Below are 16993 nucleotides of genomic sequence, written 5' to 3' on the forward strand. Positions count from 1 at the left end.
AATAGCATAAACCATTTGCTAACCCGTCACTCTATGGTAATATAATTAGTTTCAACCTCATTCAATTGATAGCTTGCGAAACTAATAGGATAGTCTAATTTATAATCACCTACTGGGCTAAGATGCATCCAATGGCAACAATTGATGCAACAAAATGCACATGGAAGATGACATCCCAATTTGGCAATCACATAAGTGGTAGAATTGTCAGTTCTGAGCATGCTTGGCAGAGTTTCCTATTGGTGTGGTCATCTCTATGGTTCATTTTGCAGAGAACTACACCTTCACACCTTTTAAGAGATACAATCTGAGTATTACTTCTCAGAAAATTAATGGTTATATTTCATAATATTTGTTTCGTGTTTGAGCTATATTACTTATTTGATTTTTTGTGTCCTAATTGTCTCTCGTGCTTACCTCACCAGGTTACTATTATGGTCATCATTAGCTATCGACATGTAGAGGCCCATGTAGATGGGATAGCGAGTATCCCCGAGGTCCATGTCATTATTTGAGAGTATCATTTCTATACTAGTGAGATGATCATTCACGTGCTACACATTTTGTGCAACACTGTTTTTGTCTCCATGACGATTTTTTACGAGATTGTGGGATCACACGTGGCCATCACTTGGTTTGGTCGGATGGCTGTGGCGCACAGTTCAAGTTGTCATGACAATTCTACTAGCTCTATAGATAGTACTTATGGTTCTCTTATATTTAACTAAATTCACTAGAACATCTTAAAGAAAATAATAACTAAGACTTTGTTTTATGGGTTTATAGGTGGCATGTGCAGTCTAGTATCCTAGGGATTTGGTCATTCTTTGAGACTAGTCACGGGAAGGGAGCACATGATGGTGCGGGCACATGTGTGGAACATGCTCTAAGATGTCATCAACTGCTCTGCATTAAGATGCTGAGTGGTTCAAAGATAGGGGTCACGTGGTCGAGCGGTGCTCCGAATATTTATGTGGGAGTGCAGCATCATCACATCCCAAATGTGATGCTCAGATTGTGAGGAGATTTTTTTGGCATGTGGATGGTGGCATGATTGACCGTAGAGCGTCCCATGATTGTGACATAGTACCTGGCACCTTGGGCTTACATTCCATCAGGAGCACGTGCATGGCAGCCCCCACGATTTACACATGACGGTTTGCATGCTTCTGTGGAGCATGTACGGATGGCGATTGATCACATTGTGCCTCGAGAGGATGGGCAGATGCATGGATACAAATAGTCCTCTCCCCCGAGCATTCTTCACATCCAATGTTGTCTGATGAGCACATAGGTCCTGTGTTCATGGCCAACTATGATGACCTGAAACATTTGCTACAGGAGGGTGATGTATTTGTTGTTATTTTCGGTGAGGGCAATAGCGAGGGAGTAGACTACTATCCGAGGCATTGCACTAGGCCAAAGTGTATCCTTGACTAGGATACAGTGGATGATCATGGGTTTTCTTTTGATTCTCATAGCATGATTGTGGTAGGCCGGTTCTACCAGCAGATTCGACTTTGTCGGGGGAGTCTTGAGTACTAGCAGTGGAAATGGGAGTTAGAGGCATTTCAATTCTCTCATCAGGCTCACTCTTAATCAGGTACAGAGCCAAAAAGAGAGTTCTCACCCGCATTTTTGGCTTCGAGTGGATGACCCATGAGAGCATTTGAGAGCTAGAGAGGGTGTTGCTGACTAGATCTCTATCTTGATAAACTCAGACTATATGGGTTAGCTCACTTACATTGTACTTATATTTATTGGCAGTGATAAACCTCAAAATAGCTGGGGTAGCTCATTTTCATTATGCCTTGATCTTTTGAGTTAGTTGCTAAACCCAGAGTAGCTGGGTTACCTCACATTTTGATGTAATTAGTTGATGTTTTTATCATTATGAGTTTTTTCATTATTGAGGATCATTGTATTTTAGTTGATGTTCATAGTCTTGGGATTTTTTTTAACACTTTGGCTATCATATTATTTGTTGAAAATCTCCATGCCATCATACCCAAACATGCTCAGATGGTAACCAAACTTTGCAAGCATGTGGGGGGACCCGCCTCCACATGCTCACAAAGTTTGGTCATCACATCGGAGCATGTTTGTATTAGCAATTAGCGACCACTGTGGATTTTTCAAGTCTCTTGGTGCTTGAGATGCCAAGGAAAATCTTGCTATTTCCCATACCATCATACCCAAACATGCTCCAATGGTGACCAAAACTTGCAAGAATGTGGTGGGGACCCACTCCCACATGCTTGAAAAGTTTAGTCCCCATCAGAGCATGTTTAGGTTAGCAATTAGCGCCTAGTGTAGATTTTTCAAGTCTCTTGGTGCTTGAGAGGCCATGGAAAAACCCACTCTTCCCCACACCATCGTACCCAAATATGCTTCGATGGTGACCAAAATTTGCGATCATGTGGGGGGGACTACCCCCACATGGGGGGGACTGCCCTATAAGGTTCCCCCCTTCCACAAATGGGGGAAACGCTTAAGATAGTCCACTAAGTCTTATCTTAGAGAAAATTTCCTACTCATCGATACCTTGACCATACAGAGATTCAAGGATACGATTCATAGGTAAGACCTAGTTCTATCCCGCAGGGGGAGCGTGGTCTTCTAAAAATCAAATCACCCATAGGGTAATTGATCATAATTTGGACAACTACTAGTCTTGATTCCTAGAGACAACGCTTTTTTCCTCATCCATGTAAGGCACAGCCGTTGGCCTAGTCTTCTAGAATAGAATTGCTCGAGAACCTATTTATCTAACGTAGGGCTTTCACTTAATATGTTGGAAAGCTACCCGACTAATCGGGTCCACCCGTCCGTAGAATGGTGCCGTCGGGGCATTCCATCCTCCCACTTTCCACCCTACTCACGCGTCAATTTGTTTTCTAATTAATCCTACCACACTGTTTGACATAAACAAACATGTTCCTTAATTAAGGCCCTTTCACAAGGTTTATTAAAACAGCCTTTGCCTTTTTTCACAATACAATAATGCCAAAGATAAGATTTATAAAAACAAAGTTTAAACATGAATCAATTTCATACAAGCCAAACTGGCTCTCTTATTCTTTTCCTTTATACCGCCGATGATCTAGAATTCGGCCTTCCAGCCTCCACATGCTGGGCAAAACCCTACGGGACCATACACCTCATCGTCGGCCGCTGGCGAGGACTCAAGCCGGCCTGTCGCCCTCTCAGGCTCCATTGCTCGATCCTCCCGCCCCTCAGAGGGATGTCTGCGCACTAGGGTGGGCTAATTCACCGCACTAGCCTGGGCCCTCAGAACTAGGCAGCATCATCACAATCACTTGCCTCAATCGGCAAACCTCATTCTCCCAATGGTATGAGGGATACCATGGGTCAACTCCGGGCCTTACTAACGTCTCCGCCGTCCGGCTACACAAGCACAAGAACGGGGCAACGTCAAGGCAGGGAGAAGTTGTACCTGTACCTTAATTTAATCAAGATAACAATCCATTTACTCACTAAACCATAGGACTAGGATCCATATCACCTTCTTTAAGAAAACAATCCTTTTCACAAAGATTTTAGCATTTCAACTTGAGATTGCGATAAGACATTCTTTATTAAGGCATATGCTATTGTTTAAAAGAATACAAACTTTAAATAGTAAATCAATCAAATAAATCACTATTAACAATTAATAGAGAAGCCAGGGCCATACCTCAATCCCTAAGAATGATATATAAATGAAAAACAAAATATGTATATACCTTATAGAAATTTGTCGTCTATCGTTGTCTTTGCTCGTATTAACAAGAGCTTTAGAAATTCTAATACCTTCTCTTATGATTGAAATCATCCAATCATCTCCAAGCTTTATCTCCTCTTACTTATACTGTGACTCTTCTCTCTTTCTAAGATCTATGGCAAAATAGCCTTCTCTTACAGGGCTACGGCATACTAAGATCTATGGCAAAATAGCCTTCTCTTACAGGGCTACGGCATACTATTCTTTCTCTAAAAGAAATGCTATGGAGTTTTGGTCTCTTCCTCCGAAAGACTATAGCAATCTAAGCTTCTTTTCTGAGATATTAGATAAGAATGAAGAGATATATACATCTCAAACTCTAGGATTACCTTGAGGTTACTTGCTGCCTTCTCACAGTTTTCTCTATGTAGAGACCCTGACAGAAACAGCAAACTGTTTTGGCCATAACTCTCTGATAAAAACTCAGAATATGGTCATGTAACCAGTCAAAAGAACGGGAAGGCATGTGGTCTACAAGACAGCGCGGGCAGAATAGGCAAAACCATCTGTATATAGCTGTAAACGCACCATCTTTAGAAACGCGTTGTTTTTCCACATTTTTGGTATGCATGGACTCTAAATGTGTAAAAGTACTCTAAATATGACCTCTTATCACCCAAAATTGAAATTCTATTTTTGGGGATACTTATCTCTTAATAGAACTATTCTTATGTTCTTATTTCTTTTAGGATTTTTGGAGCTAATATTTTTTTTTAACACTTTTCTAATGTTTCTAGCCTTATTGTCTCACTCTTTCGAATTACACTCTCTTTTCTTATTGAAATCTATATTAAAAGAGACACATACATACATGGCTTGGGAGGGACGTTACAATCTCCCCCACTTAAAAGATTCGAGATGTCCTCATCTCGCGAGCTGGGGTAGTATCTAAATAAATCCTCCTGTCTCTTTCAAATTGGTATCCCCACCACTAGGTAAAAATCTTCTTTTATCTAAAGATTGTTCTTAAAGATTCATTTATTTCATGTGCTTGGCTCATTTTGTTGTGCCTCCAAAAGGTCTTTATTATTCTAAAGTTAATTGGCCTTATTATCCTAAATTCATGCATCCATATACCTCTCAAATGCTATGAACCTTCGAATTCCTTATTCTATACCCCCCATGTAATATGGTACTTAACAAATTGTCATGGAAAGAATCAATCCTTTATGCAATCTAACCTATGATAGCATTTTCATAACCTTAGTATCGTCTTGTAGAATAGCTCTATTCATCATGCACATTACTTCACATGAATCTTGCACCAATCCTCTTCTATTTACTCATAGAAATACTTGTTGAATTCGGTTATCTTTAACCCAGCTATCCTAAATTCTTGACCTAATTTTGCTCTAGCTCATGATTCCTTGTAACCAGGGATGGGCTTGACGTTCCTCTTGAATTAGGAGACCTCTTCTTGATTATCATGGAAGGACTCATGTCCTTCTCGACACTTCTTATACAAAAAAACTTTCACAGTCTCTGGCTATAATTATGGCTTCTGAAATAGAGGATGGTTTCACATTCTTGATGAGGTTATTCAAAGATAGATTAAGCTTCCAAATGAATCGATGGAGAAGAGTTACCTCATCCATCTCTAGAGCAAATCGGAGAAGTTTAACAAAAGTTTGGTAATATTCTTTTAGGGTCTTCCCTTCTTGGGTTAGCTCCAAAAATTCATTCATTTTATCCTCTCGAAATCCTAGAAGACAAAACCTTTCACAAAGGTGTAATTTCATGGCGTCTAATTCTAGCTCCAGTGGTTAGATTGACAACAGTGCTTCCAACTAATTTGGCATTTCTTACGATTTTTAGACGCGAGCAAGAGTGAGCTTGCTTCTTTCATTATATCCATTAAAAGTTCAAAACTATCAAATACTTATTATAGCACCACATTTGAAGGCAGTCAGGATTAATACATCTGAGATCTTCATTTTTCTTGAGAATTACACATCTGGTGCCTTGGGATTGACACATCCAAAGATTATTAGGATTGACATATCTGAGATGATTAGTTTTCTAGTATCTTGGGATTAACACATCTAAGAGCATGATCCTCTGGGAATTACACATCCGAAGTTTGTCTGAGATGGGTTCTGGATCTTGGATGATCATCCTAGTGTAAAGCATCCAATGGATGGCATTCACACGTCAACTATTCAAATCTTAATGGAGTTATAATCTTAATAATTTATAATATGCAAGTTAATGAGATATCCTAAAAATTTCTCTAAACAAAGTTTCGGTCTATCCTTCTATTCAGTCTCTCACTAGTTTCTTAATTTGATCACCCTATGTTTTCCTCACAAAAGGTTTTCTCCCCAATCTCATTTCTCAAATTTATTGTACAAATATCTTGCGTGTGCACCCCCAAGATACAAGCACAATTTCATAGGATGATCGTCTCAACATGTGAGGATATTCAAATCACTTCTATGGCCAGTAGAGATGATTGATTCGTCCTCATATGATAAACAATCACTTGTTTTAATCCCTTTGATAGTTAACCTTTGAAAAACAAATCCTAGGAACTAAGATCGGCTCTGATACCACTTGTAAGGTTCCCCCCTTCCACAAATGGGGGAAACGCTTAAGATAGTCCACTAAGTCTTATCTTAGAGAAAATTTCCTACTCATCGACACCTTGACCATACAGAGATTCAAGGATACGATTTATAGATAAGACCTAGTTCTATCCCGCAGGGGGAGCGTGGTCTTCTAAAAATCAAATCACCCATAGGGTAATTGATCATAATTTGGGCAACTACTAGTCTTGATTCCTAGAGACAACGCTTTTTTTCTCATCCATGCAATCCAATCATCTCCAAGCTTTATCTCCTCTTACTTATACTGTGACTCTTCTCTCTTTCTAAGATCTATGGCAAAATAGCCTTCTCTTACAGGGCTACGGCATACTAAGATCTATGGCAAAATAGCCTTCTCTTACAGGGCTACGGCATACTATTCTTTCTCTAAAAGAAATGCTATGGAGTTTTGGTCTCTTCCTCCGAAAGACTATAGCAATCTAAGCTTCTTTTCTGAGATATTAGATAAGAATGAAGAGATATATACATCTCAAACTCTAGGATTACCTTGAGGTTACTTGCTGCCTTCTCACAGTTTTCTCTATGTAGAGACCCTGACAGAAACAGCAAACTGTTTCGGCCATAACTCTCTGATAAAAACTCAGAATATGGTCATGTAACCAGTCAAAAGAACGGGAAGGCATGTGGTCTACAAGACTGCGCGGGAAAAATAGGCAAAAACGCCTGTATATAGCCGCAAACGCACCATCTTTAGAAACGCGTTGTTTTTTCACATTTTTAGTATGCATGGACTCTAAATGTGTAAAAGTACTCTAAATATGACCTCTTATCACCCAAAATCGAAATTCTATTTTTGGGGATACTTATCTCTTAATAGAACTATTCTTATGTTCTTATTTCTTTTAGGATTTTTGGAGCTAATATTTTTTTTTCTAACACTTTTCTAATGTTTCTAGCCTTATTGTCTCACTCTTTCGAATTACACTCTCTTTTCTTATTGAAATCTATATTAAAAGAGACACATACATACATGGCTTGGGAGGGACGTTACATGCCCCCACATGCTCACAAAGTTTGGTCACCATCGGAGCATGTTTAAATTAACAATTAGTGCATACTGCAGATTTTTCAAGTCTCTTGGTGCTTGAGAGGCCATGGAAAATCCCACTCTTCCCCATGCCATCGTACACAAACATGCTCCCATACTGACCAAACTTTGCGAGCATGTGGGGGGGATGCACTCCCACATGCTGACAAAGTTTGGTGACCATCACAGCATGTTTGGATTACCAATTAGGGCCAAGTGTTGTGGAGTTTTAAAGTCTCTTGGTGCTTGAGAGGCCATGGAAAATCCTTCTCTTCCCCATACCATCGTACCCAAACATGCTCCTATGGTTACCAAAATTTTCGAGCATGTGGAGGGAACCCACCCCCACAAGCTTGCAAAGTTCGGTTCCCATCGGAGCATGTTTGGGTCAATTAGTGCCCAGTGTGGATTTTTCAAATCTCTTGGTGCTTGGGAGGCCATGGAAAATTTTGCTCTTCCCCATGCAATTGTACGATTTTTCAAGTCTCTTAGTGCTTGAGAGGCCATAGAAAAGCCTGCTCTTTCCCATACGATGGAAAATCCCATTGTTCCCTATACCATAGCGCTTGAGAGGCCATCCGATCAAGTTTAGTCACCATCGGAGCATGTTTGGGTATGGATGGCATGGGGAAGAGCAAGATTTTCCATGGCCTCTCAAGCACCAAGAGACTTGAAGAATCTTCACTAGGCACCAATTTCTAATCCAAACATGCTCCGATGGTGAACAAACTTTGCGAGCATGTGGGGGCAGGTCCCCCGCACATACTCACAAATTTTGGTCACCATCACAACATGTTTCGATACGATGGTATGGGGAAGAGCAGGATTTTTCATGGCCTCTCAAGCACCAAGAGACTTGAAAAATCCGTATTGGGTGCTAATTTTCTAATCCAAACATGCTCTGATGGTGACCAAACATTGTAAGCATATGGATCTGCCCCACATGCTCGCAGATTTTGGTCACCATCGGAGCATGTCTGGGTACGATGGTATGGGGGAGAGCGGGATTTTTCATGGCCTCTCAAGCACCAAGAGACTTGAAAAATCCTCTCACTGGGTGCTCATTGCTAACCCAAGCATGCTTCAATAGGGACTAAACTTTTCAAGCATGTGGGGGTTGGTCCCTTCCACATTCTCACAAAATTTGGTCTCACCATCGGAGCATGTTTGGGTATGATGGCATGGGGAAGAGCAAATACCAAGATACTTGAAAACTCCACACTGGGAGCTAACTGCTAGCCTAAACATGCTCCGAATGGGGACCAAACTTTGCAATCATGTGCGGATGGGTTTCCCCCACATGCTTGCAAAGTTTGGTCACCATCAGAGCATGTTTGGCTATGATGGCATGGGGAAGAGCGGGATTTTCCATGGCCTCTCAAGCACCAAGAGACTTGAAAAATCCGCACTAGGCGCTAGTTTCTGTTGAAATTACAGCAATGTGATGAGCTATGGTGGATCAAATACTAGAACCAACATCATTAACAAAGTGATTAGTAAATAATTAAGACGTGATTAGTGAGTAATTAACAAATAGCTTAATGTAGTCATGGATAATCAAAAACCAGCAAATTCTCATTAGGCCAATGCCTCAATTTATAGAGTTTACATCCAAGCATCAAATCCCACTGATTTCTCCTTCATTGACTCCACCTCTTTTGATTAATTCTCTCCATCTCTTAACTTTTACCAGAATATCTCTTAGAATATCTCCAAACTTCCTAAATCTTCTCATGCTACCCTTTATTCTCTCCCAGTAGATTCTTCTCACCTTTTCACAGGTTCTTTCACATTTACACATTCTCTTTTACAGCCTCTAACCAAGGGCTTGTTCCCGCCCACACCCTATTCACTTGTATATTTCAACACCTCCCCTCAAGTGAATACTCCTAGAACACCTAGACCCTATATCAAGTTTCCCTCTTACTTGATCGTCTAGCACTCCTCCCCTCAAGTTAACTTAGCACACCTGGACCCTGTACCAAGTTTCTCTCTTACTTGATAGTCAACGAGTGTCTAGTACACCTCCCCTCAAGTTAACTTAGCACACCTGGACCCTGTACCAAGTTTCTCTCTTACTTGATAGCCCGCGACCAATGCCTCAAGTCCCTAAACTCATAGTCCTTGACACGCTCTCTCTCTATGTGTCCAAGGCTACTACAAGTGCCTGCGACCTTGACTAAAGTGCTCACACATACCCTACCATGTGGCCTACATCATCGGTGGCTCAGAGGTGGTTTTACTTTGTTGGGGCAGGTTACATTGGGTTGTGGGGTCTCTCTCTCTCTCTCTCTCTCTCAGAGATTTTCACAGCCTCACATCTTCTCTTGTCTTCAGTCTTCTTGTCGTTGGCAGCTTCTCTTCACGCGTCCATGTCTTCCTCTTCTTTCAATCTTCTTGTGGCAGCTTCTCTTCTCGTGTCCATGTCTTCCTTCAATGCTTCCTTTAGATCTTCTTGGTGTGGATCTTCCTCTTGGAAAGAGATGTTCTTCTTCTTTCATGGCTGGGGCCACGAGCTTGTCTGTCAGATCTTCTTGCTCCATGTGAGCAACATGTTTAAATGTTTGTTTGACAATTCTTTTGGGCTTTTGATGTTTATCTTGTGTCATTATGCAATGCAAACCCAAATTTATGCGGGAGGTCTTACCTCTTGCCTTATTCTGGACAAAGGCAGTGTCTGATCCCATTTTTTACACTGATGCAATGTGCCCAATACATAATGCGTATAGCATTCATTCTTATGCACATTCATAAATGCAACTCTGGCTGTGAATAATTTTTGAATTTGAGTGAGATTTACAGGCATTAACCAAGGGTTAAATGCAAAATGATGATTATTACAAATTTATCAGCACAATTTTACCAGAAATTACATTAAATCAAGGGTAACCAATTTGTACGGAATGGTTGGAGTATCAAACCAACTCCAAATTGAAATCTGAAGCTATAGGAATCTGTATCAGATACCTAATGGTTAATTTGAATCCTCAATTGCACCAAAATATAGTGATTAGCATTGATTAATCACTCATTAGCAAATTAATCCTCTGTTTTATGTGCAGAAAACAGAGTATGCGGGGAGTCCAGATCTGGAGCCTTAGACTTCAAATGAGCTCAAATGCTTTCAAGGCCATCAATAGCAATGATTCTAGTAGAGGATAAAGCCAATAAACACAAGATTTGACTAAATATTGAATGCTTAATCTCTGTTTTACTACCAAAGTCACCTGCTGATTTGATGAAGAGCTTGGATCTCACTGTAGACTTAATCAAATTAAATTCTGACTTCACCAGCTTGTAGAGTATGCTTGAAAACCCTTGGATCTATGAGGAATTAGAGCCATTTGATTTGTGGAAGTAGAGATCTTTGATTTGCTGTAGAAAAACCGTGCCCACTAAATCAGCGAGTTTTCAGAGTTCTATGCGGCGGTTTGACGTTTTGATTCGACTGGCTGGAGAAGCTATAGGTTGGCTATGTATGGCTAGAAGCAATGGGCCTAATGTTAAGTGTGCAAGGAGCTAGAGCTCCTCCACCAGTTAGGGGTACAGAGGTGAGTTGAAAAAAGAGGGAAAATTTATAATTAGCTACTAATCCTAATTAGTAAAATGATTAGTAAGATAATGGGCTCACAAATTGATGGATTCTAGGCTTGGCTCTGATACCATGTTGAAATTACAACAATGTGATGAGCTATGGTGGATCAAATACTAGAATCAACATCAATAACAAAGTGATTAGTAAATAATTAAGACATGATTAGTGAGTAATTAATAAATAGCTTAGTGTAGGCATGGATAATCAAAAACCAGCAAATTCTCATCAGGCCAATGCCTCAATTTATAGAGTTTACATCCAAGCATCAAATCCCACTGATTTCTCCTTGATTCACTCCACCTCTTTTGCTTGATTCTCTCCACCTCTTCACTTTTCCCAGAATATCTCCACACTTTCTAAATATTCTCATGCTACCCTTTCCTCCACACACCCTATTCACTTGTATATTTCAACAGTTTCTAATTCAAACATGCTTCAATGGTGACCAAACTTTGCGAGCATGTGGCAGAAGGTCCCCCCCACATGCTCACAAATTTTGATCACCATCAGAGCATGTTTGGCTACAATGGTATGGGGAAGAGCGAGCTTTTCCATGGCCTCTCAGGCACCAAGAGACTTAAAAAATGGGTGCTAATTGCTAATCAAAACATGATTTGATGGTTACAAAACTTTGCGAACACATAGGAGCGGTCCCTCCCACGTGCTCGCAAAGTTTTGCCACCATGGGAGCATGTTTGGGTACGATGGTATGTGGAAGAGCAGGATTTTCCATGGCCCCTCAAGCATTAAGAGACTTGAAAAATCTGCACACGGTACTAATTGCTAATCCAAACATGCTCCAATGGTGACTAAAATTTTTAAGCATGTGGGGGCGGGCCCCCCCCACATGCTCGCAAATTTTGGTCATCACCATTGGAGCATATTTGGGTACAATGGTATGGGGAGGAGCGGGATTTTCCATGGCCTCTCAAGCTCCAAGAAACTTGAAAAATCCCCACACTGGGCGCTAATTGCTAATCCAAAGATATTTCGATGGTGACCAAACTTTTCGAGCATGTGAAGGTGGGTCCCCCCTACATGCTTCCAAATTTTGGTCACCATCGGAGCACGTTTGGGTATGATGGTATGTGGAAGAGTGGGATTTTCCATGGTCTCTTAAGTACCAAGAGACTTGAAAAATCTGCACTAGGCGCTACTAATCCAAGCGTACTCCTATAGTGACCAAACTTTGCGAGCATGTGGGGGCACGTCCCTCCCACATGTTAGCAAATTTTGGTCAACATCGAAACATGTTTGGGTACGATGGTATTGGGATTTTCAAGAAACAATATGATAGCCAAAGTGTTAAAAAAATAAAAAAATCATGAACATCAACTAAAATGCAATCATCCTCAATAATGAAAAAACACCAACTAAGTAGATCATAATGTGAGCTAACCTAGATACTCTGGCTTTAGCCACTAACTCAATAGATCAAGACATAATGAAAATGAGCTGCCCCAACTAGTATAAGGTTAGTCACTACCAAAAAATCTAAGTATAATATAAGTGAGCTAACCCAGCTAGTTTGAGTTTAGTCACTATCAACACTGAACCCAATTAAAATCATCTTCATGCTAGTCGACATCATGCACGTCGAGACTGCTGTGTGTACGTCGTGGATGTTGTACCGGCTACATGCAGGGACCGTCGAATATCTGCGAGGAGGTCTACCTCAAAGGAAGGATCATAAGCTGGTGATGGTGTAATCGCTCGGGAGCTCATGAGTCCCATAAGCTACTACTACAGCCCTCTCCCTCTATGTACGTTGTACTTTTGCAAGACGTCTCTGTCTATAATATCAAAATATGTAATTAGCAATGGTCCGTTCCTGCCACTCTGTGCATGTAAGCTCCTTTGTTGTATAAGGACATGCTGCTCATGTGAAGCAGCACTGCTGCTGCTAGCACCATCACCCAAGGTGCCACTAGGACTAGCACCACCCATGAAAGATCCATGCCCCCTCTGCGCAACGAATTCGGGGGTGCTAGAGTGGAAGTAGCACTTCTTGTGCAGGGCAGAGCCTCTCACTCGAGGCCTTGCCCCCACGGATATCCGGACAAGAGACTAATCCCTTGGTTCTTCCAAAACTGAAAAAACTTCCCTCGCCCAGAAGACACGGGCGATTCCTCCAAGATATTTTATTCTAACATAGTCAAGTTCTTCACTAACCAAACTGATCCGATGGAACCCGTAAATCTCATGGTCAGATCAAGGAAGAGACTTGCACTTGGATCATAGAGACCAATGTTTTTTTCCTCGTCATTAAGAGGCACAGCCCCATTAATTCTTTTCCATAAAACAAGGACTATCCGGGGTTTACTTCATCTAATCGTAACATAACAGAATTGAGTCTCAATTTAGGGATCCATCAATCCAGCCTAACCCCACCCATCCAATCACATGGGTTAGCCAATCGTCCAACCACTGTAGTGATAGGATCCATTTAGGAATTTGGTTATGTTTTACCCCCGGTACCAGGGAAAAGAGTTCCCAGGCCCCCTAGAGCCGGCATAAGTAAACTTCAAGATAGTCACACCACTTACACACTCAATATGAAATTGCATGTTTCACAGATTCAGTTGTCTTTAAAACAATCCTTTAATGAAACCATAGTATCATTGATCATAATCCTCCAAAATATCTAGCTTGAGTTCCAATTTGCAATCATTCCTTCATCGGCGTACCTATGGCATCATTGGTAACCAGAACGCTCACCACCTGTCCACTCAGGGACTTTTTCAATAGTTCCTAGCTCATAGTACCCAGAAATATATTCACTTAAGAAAATCCATATAGACTCTCCATTGAAGATCAGCAAGATCAACCGACAGATCCATGTAAAAGAGTCATGGACTCATCCCTTGAGGACCAGCAAGGCCAATCAACTAGATCCATGCCCGAGTTCAGAAAACAACTCGAACACCTTGTTCCATTTTTCTTCCCCTCGACGCACGTGTGGGTATCTTCGGCGACCTAGAGCCCGAGCAGCATATGGTCAACACCCTCTAGGCTCCTTCACAGGTCACCTAGCGCTTCACTCATAGGCCGTTTCCTTGGTCCTTCATCCACCGTACAGGAAGCTCACCATTTAAATCGAATCGAGGTTGGTCAAGACCTCGGCCAACCTTGCTATGCGAGACATCCTCGGTTGACTCTCCGTCAGCTATTGCAACTTTATCACAAGATGGTCAAAATTCCTCTCCCAGCATTCTTGATGTAAAACAATCATTTAAAAACAGGTTTCATAAATACAGTTTCTAACGAACTCTCATCTTTCCACATCATTTCTCGTTATTCCACATTCTTCTACATCAATTCACATTGCTTATTCCACATCCAGTCATATGTATTCTCATCGTCCTTTATCCATTCTCAGACTGGTACACATATGAAGCTACATGGGTACACAGATACTGAGTGGGCAAGTAGTGTTATATATAAGAGACCTACCAGTGGATTTATGTTTTCATTTAGGACTGCTCTTTTGTGAGTTGGAGTAGCAAGAAACAACCAATAATTTCTTTATCAAGTACAGAGGTAGATTACAAGAGTGTTGTATAGCACCTTGTGAGGTAGCTTTGGTGATATGGATAAGCTTGTGGGTAGGAACGTTGTCATTTATTATGACAACATGAGTAGCCTATAATCTAGTATACCATGCTAGAATAAAGCACATTAAGGTGCATTATCACTTTTTGAGGGAGAAACCTCTAGTGCGATATAGATGTGATATATGTCAGCACAGAGAGGATAAGGTGGTTGACATCTTCATGAAGGAATTAGGCAAGAGAAGCTCAACAAGTTTACAAGCTTACTTGGAGTGTAGCTTGGGGAGGGGTTGGGGAGGGGGGTGGGGGGGCACTACTAAAATAAAACCTATGTAGCACGTGCATTCAAAGGGGGAGTATTTAAAAAACCCCTTACTTTTGAATTTCTCATGAATAAAATGAACCCTTTTTCTTTATGCCCTTACGGTGTTTTTTCAAAATCGATTGAAAAATCCCCTTTTGTAAATGTATTTCTGTAAATTTAACTTAAAATTTTGACTTAAAAAAACCCTTCATTTTAACTCATGTGGTATACTTACATATTTTTAGGTAAACCTCCCTAGGAGTATAGTGTGTGGATTTGAGATCAAAAGGGAGTGTTGAGATATCAAGCTCAACTAGTGCTACGACAAACATTGATGACCCACCTAGGTGATAGCTTCTACACTTATGCCACTAGCATGGTTGGTGGAATTATAGTTGATATGTCACCAATGGACAACATGCTATGTCACAAACACTTTAGAGTACTAAAGTTATGGCTTAGTTATAGAGCCAACTCATGGATTCGGGCTCACACTATTGACCGACCATTGGATGTTATATTAGGAGAGTATTTTTCCGTAAGTATGTACTATTATCTCTTTATGTTATAGAGCAAACTCATGGATTCGGGCTCACACTATTGACCGACCACCATTGGATGTTATATTAGGAGAGTATTTTCCCATAAGTATGTACTATTATCTCTTTATGTTAGTGGTTGTAGAGAGAAGAGAAGAAGGTATTAGAAGAAAATTCAGCCATCCATCTCTTGTGACACTTTATCTTGCGTGTGTGTGTTTTCATGCAAGGAAATAAAGTTCTCTCTCTCCCTGACATTCTTTTTATGTTATATCCCAACCACCTGTAAACCAACTAGAAGTAAAATCACTCTTTATATTAAAAGAGATACAAACCTTGTAATCAATTTCAGCTTCTTGATCTATCTCTTTACATGTATACATATCTATGCCAAAAAATTCCTTAGCATGTGATGACATGCATATGTGTCTATCATCCCAACAATGTCCTTAGTAATGTTTAGCTTCTTGCTCACTCTAGGCTCTATGCACATAAATAAACTTTTGTACATAAAGATGTCCAACAACATCACTTATTTTCAAGAAGACCAATTTGTAGATAGTCCTCCTTCTCCCCAAAAAGAAGAGCTCCATCAAAAAGAAGACCAATTTGTAGATAGTCCTCCTTATCCCCAAAAAGAAGAGCTCCATCAAATATTTTACTAAGAGGAAGAGATTTTGAATCTAGTTCTCGTACATTATTCTCTTCTACTTAGTCTCCTTCTTAAGGTCCACCATATCCCAAAGATGCTAAGATCCTACTATGGGATTGATCATGGTGGATAAATATATATTAAGCATAAAGATTAAGGTGGATTAAACCACAAAAGAAACTCCATGACTAGAGAGAGAGAGATATATATTACACTCATTAATAGCTCTATTGCATATCACAATGAACTATACAATGAGGCTTCTAATATAGATAGCCTTGGCCCAATCAACTTTACATGTCATCATTCCATGTGGTAACTCCTTTTCCACACTCTTTTATGTGGCTCTCACCATTCTCACATCTTATGTGGCATTATTATCCATCCACACACTCAAGATAATATCTAGCACCTCTAGGGTGCGCTCACATACTCAAGCCCTAGATTCACTTTCATACATTTTACATTACATATTTTAGCACCCCTCCTCAATGGAAACCTGGATGTGTTCATACAATCTCTCCAATCAATTTGATCGACTCACCTCTCACCCCCGTCAATTTGGCATTGCTAATCCCAACACTACCCCTCAATGCAAATTGGAGTGTTCAACAAGTATGTGTGCATGTGCCTAGCCAACCTAGACACAAAGTCTATTTTAAGCCCACTTGCTCATAATGAAACCACTCAGTCCAATTTAAACATAGATGTTCGAGTGGGAACCAACCCATGTGCATGCACATGCACATTACTACAAAACCATTCTGATCTTCGGTGAGCTCGGGTACGGTTCCCTCATACCATGGGTAAGAAAATGTTACGACTCCATTTTGGCCAAAGTCGGGCAAGGAACCTACATGTGAACATACCCTCAAAAAACTCCCCTTTTTTTCATATAAACAAGGATATAGATTATCTTGTGTTTGTGTGATACA

Source organism: Cibotium barometz, chromosome 17 (genome assembly GCF_041138505.1).
Source record: "Cibotium barometz isolate CiBa-2024 chromosome 17, ASM4113850v1, whole genome shotgun sequence".
Taxonomy (NCBI): Eukaryota; Viridiplantae; Streptophyta; class Polypodiopsida; order Cyatheales; family Cibotiaceae; genus Cibotium; species Cibotium barometz.